This window comes from Canis aureus, chromosome 22, assembly GCF_053574225.1.
Source record: "Canis aureus isolate CA01 chromosome 22, VMU_Caureus_v.1.0, whole genome shotgun sequence".
NCBI classification, from domain to species: domain Eukaryota; kingdom Metazoa; phylum Chordata; class Mammalia; order Carnivora; family Canidae; genus Canis; species Canis aureus.
This window is the reverse complement of record NC_135632.1, coordinates 7,736,618-7,746,137: the sequence shown is the minus strand read 5'-3', so window position 1 is coordinate 7,746,137 and position 9,520 is coordinate 7,736,618. Positions and strand designations below refer to the sequence as shown.

At 39.0% G+C, this 9,520-nt stretch overlaps 1 pseudogene; it reads left to right on the top strand.

Annotated features, from left to right (window-relative positions):
* Positions 1-210: 210 nt before the first annotated feature.
* LOC144293716 (cytochrome c oxidase subunit 7C, mitochondrial pseudogene) lies at positions 211-637 on the top strand (annotated as a pseudogene).
* The last annotated feature ends 8,883 nt before the right edge of the window (positions 638-9,520 follow it).

Sequence of the window (9,520 nt, the reverse complement as noted above, 5' to 3'; positions counted from 1 at the left end):
AAACCCAGGCTAATAAATAGCCAAGGATGTGTGCGGGGATTTAACATAAAATGTTCATCACAGAGTCGATTATGGTAGTAAGAATGTCCAACAATTGGTGAAGTGCTTGAAAACATGATAGTACATCCGTACCACTCATTCACTATTGCATATTGAAAATGGGGATATGGAAGTGTGCCCATTGGCAACCCAAGCAGGTTGTACTATATCACTATGTGTGAAAAAAACAAAAACAAGACCGAGAAACAAGGTCACGGAGAGGCCCTGGTGTGGTGCTGTCGTTTCTGCCTACTTAGGGTCTGTGACTTTCCAGAACTTTCAGTGGCGCTATGTTGGGACAGAGCATCCTGAGGTTCACAACTTCTGTGGTCCGCAGGAGCCACTATGAGGAGGGCCCCGGGAAGAATTTGCCATTGTCAGTGGAAACCAAGTGGAGGCTACTACTTATGATGACTTTGTATTTTGGATCTGGATTGGCTGCACCTTTTTTTTATAGTAAGACACCAACTGCTTCAGAAATAAAGATGTTTTAATCAATCCATTAAACAGATGTGAAAAGGAACATTTTAGGAGGTGCAGTCGCTTTGAAAAATGGATCAAACTCTTGAATTCAACATACTCAGCATGTTTGTAAATAAACTTAACGGCATGAATCTTTCATGCCTCTTCTCTGAAACATGGAATGTAATAATTGTGCTTTTTTATTTGGGAAATATTTAGGATTAGTTTGGTCAGAATATGTGTGTGATTGTATCTGTTTCTTGTTTTTAGATTTGAGGTTCTGTTTGATTTTTGATGACTAGGTCAGGACCTTGTTGGTAATCTATGTTATTAAAAATGCAAACTTTGTTGTCACATAGTAATCTTTTAACTGAAAAAGAAGTGTACTTTTATTTGTCTTTACTAAATAAGCAGTAAAATTGGTTTTCTTCATGAGTGACATTTAGTCGTGAGGAAAAGCACTAGTGTATACAGAGTGAAGTCCCAAGAGTTTTCCTCCAGACCTGTGACCTAAAACTAAAATTTTGCCATGATAAACTTGCTATTGACCAATACTAGTCTGCTTTAGACTAAATAAAAGTAGAATATTTGAAATGAAATGCAATAGCTTGTAAAACAGAATATGGAAATACTCCAAGTTTATTCTGGAATTTTAGTAGAAATGGACTAAAAGATGGCTCTGATTAGTAATTATATCAGTGAATCAGACTTATGTTATTGATAGTGAAATGCTGCTAGCTACTTAAAATGTAGTGACTTAGTTCCTAGGGCTTTGTATTGGGGCAGGAAAAGGGTAGTTTTTAAATGTTTAATCCTCGTTTGGTTACTTTTGGAATACCACACTGATGTTGGAAAAATGCCGCAAAGCAGAGATTGTAAACTGGTGCTCCATTTGAGCTCTAGACTTGTTGGTGAATAGGGTTGCTGTACTTTTTAAACCAGTATTTAAAAACAAGAATAGTTACGAGAAAGTCTCTTTAGGTTCTTGAAAAATTGCTCTGAGTGGTTCTACATCCTTTCATAGAACAAAACTGCTGCCTAAATTAGTCCTCACAACATTAGATTATCTGTGTACCCCTAATGTTAAACTACTGATTTTGTGGAACCTTAAAAAACTTTATGTGACGGGGCCTATCATCACAATCTTCAATAATCATGCAATAGTTACTTAAATATGGATATAATGAAATCTTTATGACTGCCCCCCCAAAGAAAAACAAAAAACAAAACAAAACAAAACTTCTAAAATGATGTGCAGAATTAAATATTATTTTTGTAAAAAACTAAAAAGGCTCATATTTTAGTAGTTATTATCTCTAAGTGGAGAATTACAGTTAGTTTTTGTTTTACTCTTTTGCTTATGTGTACTATATAATTTTTCTATACTGAACATCTATTAATTTTGTGTCCAAAGTTTTTTTCTCTTAATTAAAAAAAATTAAATGTAACTGGTGGGAACCCAGAGGCGTTGACAACAGGATACATGGAACATTCAAGGGCCAGATTGTCACACCCAACACTGGCTATGGGAACAAGAAAATGACGCACACGCAGCCCAGTGGCTTCCAGAAATTCCTGGTCCTCAACATCATGGAGCTGTAAGTGCTGCTGATGTGCAACAGACCTTATTGTGTGGAGATTGCTCAAAAAAACCCAAGAACCTCAAAACCATCATGGGAAGAGCAGCCCAGCTGGTTATCAGAGTCTCCAATCCCAATGTTAGGCTGCGCAGCAAAGAAAATGAAGAGGCAACGCATATGCAGGTTTTATCTGTGTTAAATAAAACCATGAAAACCCTGCCATCATGCATTTTCCTCCCTTAAAGGAAAAACAGAAACAAACAAACCAAAAATGCCCAAACAAAAAACTTGCTAAAATGGAATGACAATAACATCTGTAGGTGTTTCATACATGTGGCCCATTTTGTCCTCATGACAATCCTATGAGATAGTTGTAGCTGAAACCATTGGTTTTCTACCAAATCTGTGTCTTTCACAGCATTTCCCAGCCTGCCTTGAAGTCAGGTTGGTCATACCACAGATTTCCGACAGATGGAATGTGAGCAGAAGTTAGGTGCCCCCTGTCAGCCTGGCCATATAATATCTCATAGTCTCTTTGCTTTGTCTTCTTCAACTACAAAATTGTAAACAAATGACTCCAGGTTGTGCCCCATGAAACGAGGCCACATGGTCAGAGGGAGCTTCCAGGGAAAGCCATCCACCTGTACCCACCTGTGGAACAAGAAATAAACTTTTACTAAATCAGGCCATTGAAACTTTGGACTGTTTGTTACAGCAACATAGCCTGTCCCACCTTAACTAATATGGATTAATACTATTGTTATCCCATTTTACAGGCAAAGCAACCAAAGATCAGAGAGATAAAGTAGCTTTTCTGAAGTTTCAGAGCTATACAGGGTAGAACTGGGGTTCAAACCAACAATGTTACGCTCTGAAACTCTACAATGGACACCCTGCTTAGAGTTATACTTTTTCTCCCAGCTACCCCAGGTGGGAAGGCAACAATGCTTCCAACATATGCAGATTTTTAGAGTGAATATCAAGGATACTGATGGGAGTATATACTAAAGCTTGAGGTACATAAAAATTACTAGGGCTGCTGGTGAAAAAACAACAGTTCCAGGACCCCATTCTCATAGATTCAGATTTAGTAGCTCAGAGGAAGGGACATGGAATCTACATTTAATTTTTTTTAATTTTATATATATGTGTATATATAAAATATCTATCTATCTATCTATCTATCTATCTATCTATCTATCTATCTATAGAGAGAGCATGAGCCCAAGCAGGGGGAGTACCAGGCAGAGGGAGAGGAAAAAGCAGGCTCCCTGAGGAGCAGGGAGCCCAGCTCGAGGCTTGATCCCAGGACCCTGAGATCATGACCTGAGCCAAAGGCAGATGCTTAACTGAGCCCCTCAGGTGCCCTTGAATCTGCATTTTTAACAAGCACTAAATAATGAACCTGGTGTCCTAAAGGCTTTTGAGGTAGTTGACCTCAATGGTAAACAAGTCCCATCTTTCTGGTTCCCAGCCAGTGACCTCCTCTCATGGAGAATTTCTGGTGAAATTCCTCCTCTTTTCAGGTCAAGGTGTCAGAGTCCATCATCACCTGCTAGGAAGCTGAAAATGACAATTACACATTTTTTGAGATCCCAGGAGCATGACCTGGACTTGATCTCTCAGATACACTTGTTCCAGACCTGAAACCAAAGTTCATGAAGGAAAGGAAAACTGAGATGAGCTATAGGATAAAGCTTGTAAGATTCATGAAGTTTTAAGATCATTTTAGGATCATTTAGGATCATATAGATCATATAGAGACCCAAGCCCAGTTTTCTACCTTTCTCCAAATTCTGTGAGCTACCCAAAACCTCTTTAATAAATGACCTTTAAGCTTAAATCCACCAGAACGTGTGACTTGCTGCTGCTTACTGGTAAGAGCAATGGAACTTGCCACTCAAGAGTTACTATTGAGCACTGTGGCCACCAAAACTATAGCTAAAAGTAGTGCAGTCTCCGCCATCTCAAAGTAATTTCAAAATAGCTGACAAACGTATTACTCAAACACAAAGCAAGACGATACCTAATCCAGGGCAATAAATTGTAAGCCATCTTTTCTTCTCTGTCCACTTGCTTCCCACCTTGCAAACTCCCCCTGCCCCCATCACCCAGTGACTCCTCCCCCAGGACACTAATGAGATTTCCACTCTCTTCTACCTTTCCCTTTTACCTCTCAGCTCTGTAGGAAAGCCTCTGGAGAAATCCTCTTGCAAGGGTAGACCTCTCCCAGAGGGCACTAGAACGAGTCATGCTGAACAGGGTAAGGAGAATCCAGTGCCATGAACTTGGGAGAGGAAATCTGGGAAATCTCATATTTTGGTGCTTTTTTTGGTTGCCACATATCCTAAAAGTGGGTAAGCCCCTTGCCTCCACCACTGCTTCATGATGCCCTGGAACTGACAGTAGTCATGGATTTTGCTCAGGGAAACCCAGAGTCTCCAGATAAATCTTGTTGTGCACCTTCTGAGAGACTGAGAAGCAGATAATCAGACCTGTACTCAGGGAAAGCACGACAGCAAACCTCAGGACATTTATACACTTGGGCAAGAAACAGAAATTCTCTGTTGTTCTTTACCTGTTCTCATACTTTAGCTTTCATCCTATCTGGTGCTAGAAACTTAATGTTAGTTCACCGCTTGGGTTCCATTTGGGCAGTGAAAATAAGCACCTTCTGCACTTGGATCCCTCGACCTGTGTGGGATTTCTAGCATTCCCCCAACCCGGCCCCCTACCCCAGGATGCTGCCCAGGGAAGGCAGGCCACAGGGCACCTCTTTAGGGGCCCAGCTTTTTATACTCCCCTCTAGTGCTCTTCTGGCAATCCAAGGGATTTGGAAAAGCGATTTTGGAGGGTGGGAAAAACTGGCTCTGAGTCATTACGTATTCTTTGGAATCTTTTGTCCTATGCCCTGTGCTCTTTCTGGTCCCTGCTGTGGGTTAGACTTTTAGAACTACAAAGGCTTCTTTTCCCTCTTCCTGTGTCATTCCTGCCCCGAGGCAAAGTGCATTGAGCCTGAGTGGGAGGAAGGGCTGTGGGAAAATCCTGGGGCCGGGTGGGGACCCAGTGGTTAATATCTTAAAATATTATTCCACCCCGGGGGTCTGATATGTAATGTTTGCCGAAGGCTGTTTCTGGCTTTTTATGAATGTCTAAGGCTATCATGCTCCTACTCAGTCTCCCCCATTAGGCGGTGATTAGATTATAAGACACTGCTTGCGTACAGTCCGTATAATTAATTCCTTTGATCATGTCCATTTATTTAAAGAACAGAGATTATTGTGTCTTTCTGTACTATACAAGTACAACTTTTGTGTGCACTTGAAATTAATTGCTATAAAACGAAATACACCATTTTTTTCTTCTGGACTTTCACAGAAATGGACTCATACACTGTACTTTCTTGTGTAACTGGATTCTCTCGCTCAGCTTAATATTTGTGAGATTCACTTATGTTGTTTTGTGTATTTTAAAAAATTACTGTATAGGACTCCATTGTATGAAAAGGCCAGGACTTATTTACCTGTTCTCTTATTGAAGGATATTTGAGTTGTTCCCAATTTTTGGTTATCACTAAAAATGCTGCTAAGAACATTCTTTTACACATTGCCTAGGAGCACAGACTTTGTTCCTCTTGGGTATATGCCTAGAGTGGGATTGCTGGATCATAAGATAGTTCCATGTTTCATTTTAGGATTTTATTTATTTATTTATTCATGAGAGACAGAGAGAGAGGCAGAGACACAGACAGAAGGAGATGCAGGCTCCTCGCTGGGAGCCCGATGTGGGCCTCGATCCTGGGACCAGGATCACACCCTGAGCCAAAGGCAGACACTCAACCGCTGAGCCACTGAGGCATCCCTACATGTTTTATTTTATTTTTATTTTATTTTATTTTTTAAGGTTTTATTTATTCATTCATGAGAGAGAGAGGCAGAGACACATGCAGAGGGAGAAGCAGGCTCCATGCAGGGATCCAAACGTGGGACTCCATCCTGGGACTCCAGGATCACCCTGGGATGAAGACAGGCACTAAACCCCTGAGCCACCCAGGTATCTCCTACATGTTTCATTTTAATGTATTACATCAAATAGCTTTTTAGGAATTGTACAAATCCGCACTCTCACCGGCAATGTATTAGAATTCCAGTTGCTTGACATCCTAATTAATGATTTGTATCTTCGGACTTTGAATTTAGTGATTCTAATAAATAGAATAACATTCTGATGGGCTACATCATCGTGGCTTTAATTTGCATTTTCCTGAGGAGTAATGATGGTAAGTACCTTTTCATATGCTTATTAGCTACTTGCATATCCTCCTTTGTGGGGGTGTCCAAGTCTTTTGCCCATTTTTTTTTAGATGTTTGTTTTTTTCTTATTGATTTATAGGAGTCTTGTATATATTTAGATACAAATCTTTTGTTGGATATATACATTGCAGATATTTTCTCCTAGGCTATGGCTTGCTTTTTCACTCCCCTACAAGTATCTGACTTTTTTTTTTTTACATTTTATTTATTTATTCATGAGAGACAGAGAGAGAGAAGCAGAGACACAGGCAGAGGGAGAAGCAGGCTCCATGCAAGGATCCCGACATGGGACTCAATTCAGGGTCTCCAGGATCACGCCCTGGGTCAAAGGCAGGCGTTAAACCACTGAACCACCTGGGCTGTCCCAAGTATCTGAATTTTGATAAGCACAAGTTCTTAATTTTAACTATGCCAAATTTATCAATTTTTTATAATATTTTACAATATTTTCTGTATCTTGTTTAGTCTTTCCTTAATCCAAGTTAATGAAAATATTCTATCTTTTTTCTAGAAGCTATGCTGTTTGAACTTTCACATATAGGTCTACTATCAATCTTAAATTCATAATTTGTGTTTGATGTGAGGTAAGAGGCAATGTTTATTTTTTTTCCCATATGGATACACAATTGTTATAACACTATTATTAAAAGATTATCCTTTTGGGGTTGCCCAGCTGGCTCAGTTAGTGGAGTATGCAACTCTTGATCATGGGGTTGTGAGTTTGAGCATCATGTTGAGTGTAGAGATTACTTAAAAATAAAATCTTAAAAAAAAAAAAGAAAAGATGACCCATTTGCCATTGTATTGTTATTTTGCACATCAAGGAACTGTATATATTTGGGTATATTTCTGAATTCTGTAGTTTATTTTGTTGACTTATTTGTTTGTCATCAGGCCAATATCATATTTATTTCATGTTAGCAAGGTGTTCTATAAATACCTTTATAAATTAAGGAAGATTCCTTCTAATCCTAGGGATTGCTAAGAGATTTTATCATGATTATTGTATTTTGTCAAATGCTCTTTTTGTATGTATTGAGGTGACCCTATGATTCTTTTTTACACAGTTAATGTGATGAATTACATTGATTTATGAGTATTAATTTTGCAATCTTGTGAAACTTGGTCATATGTAGGTCTTTTTTATTTATCACTGTATTCAATTTACTAATATTATTTTGTTCAGGATTTTAGTATCTATGCTCTTGAGACATAATGGCCTGCGACATTCCTTTCTTATAATATCTCTGGCAGTTTTTGGTATCACAGTTATGCTGGCCTTATAAAACTAGTTTGGAATTGTTTCTTTCTTCTTCTCTAAACGTTTATTAATTCTTTCTCGAATGTTCAGAAAAAGCTTACCAACAAAGCCATCTGGGCTGAAGTTGTAAGGATTTGTTGGGGAGAAGGGAAGCTTTTCATTATAGATTCAATTCCTTCTTCAGTGTAGGACCATTTATTTTTCCTATTTCTTCTGTGTCTTTTTAAGTAATTCATGCTTCTCAAGGAATTTGACAATTTCAACTATATTATCGAATTTTGGGCATAAAGTTATATTACCCTCTTACTTTTTTTTTAAATATTTTTTTGAGAGAGAGAGGGGTAGTGGAGGGGCAGAGGGAGAGAGAGAACCTCAAGCAGGCTCCATGCCCAGCATGGACCCTAATGTGGGGCTTGATCTCACAACCCTGAGATCACAACCTGAGCTGAAATTGGGTACTTAACCAACTAAGCCACTCAGGTGCCCCCCCTTACATTTTTAAAAATATTTAGGCCCTGTACTTATGTCCCCTTTTTTATTCCTGACATTGATAATGTATGTGCTTTTCTTCTTGATCCCATGCTATGGTTTTATTGACTACTTCAAAGAACAAATTTTTTATTTCTATTTCATTAATTTATGCTCTTGCCTTTATTTTCTTTTTCTCTCTTCATTTGTTTTTCTTTATCTTCTTGGAATAGAAGTTTAGGTCATTAATTGTCAGCCTTCTCCTTTTAAAGTTACAATTTTCCCTCCAGGTACTGCTTTGGCTGTGTTCTATAAATTTTGATGTGTCATATTGTTATTTCTTTGATTATTTTTATATTCTGAATAGGTGATACAAGCACATGAAAACACATGTACAAATGCATTTACAGTGAAAAGATTCCATCTGTATCACTTAGAATCTGGCAAGAAACAAAATTTCTCCAACTTAGATGGTTGATATTAAGATATTTTAATAGGAAATTATTATGGAAGTGTCACAGAACAGAGGAATCAAACAAGGTATGCTAAATCACTACTGATTCATCATCAGGAGGATGTCATTATTACCTCTAGACCTGAAGGAGCAACGTGAGGAAATTGTTCATAGAAGTTGGTATTAGCTACAATCATGGGGATAGAGCCCTCTGAGGGGTATGTATTATGAAGGGATGATGATACTGCCAGAGTCATTTCACCAAGCAAGAAGGGAGTGTAACAAGTATCCTGGCCCCTCTGCTCTCCTCTATCCACCTTTTGCTGTTGCTTTGCAGCTGAATCAAAGCTAGTTTTTAGGTGGTAAGCCCCGGGACAGAGAATGGGTCAGTGAATGGTGGAGAATGATGGGGTGGGGAAACAATCAAAGAATAACAAGCACAAGGGGATGGATGTCCCTGGGGTGGAAAATGAGGATGACACTATGACCTAATTCTGTCCTGACTTAGCTAGGTTTGTTGCATGGTGGGTGGTTGTAAGGAAAGGCATTCTGGTCATTGGGAAGACCAGGACTCTATTCCAAAGAAAAGTAGGGTTTAGAGGATCACAGAAGATACTGCCAAGAGAGTGGATTGTACACTGTTAAACTCTATCACCAGTGTGGGATGTATATCACAGCAGTATACAAAATAGCACTAGGACTTGATATTATAGAATGTTGAATCACATGCTGAAAAATGTATTCCCTTTTATTTTTAAAAAATATTTTTAAAATTTATTTATTCATGAGAGACACAGAGAGAGAGAGAGAGAGAGGCAGAGACACAGGCAGAGGAAGAAGCAGGATCCATGCAGGGAGCCCAAACCCAACATGTCACTCGATCCCCAGTCTCCAGGATCAGGCCCTGGACTGAAGGTGGCCCTAAACTGCTGAGCCACCTGGG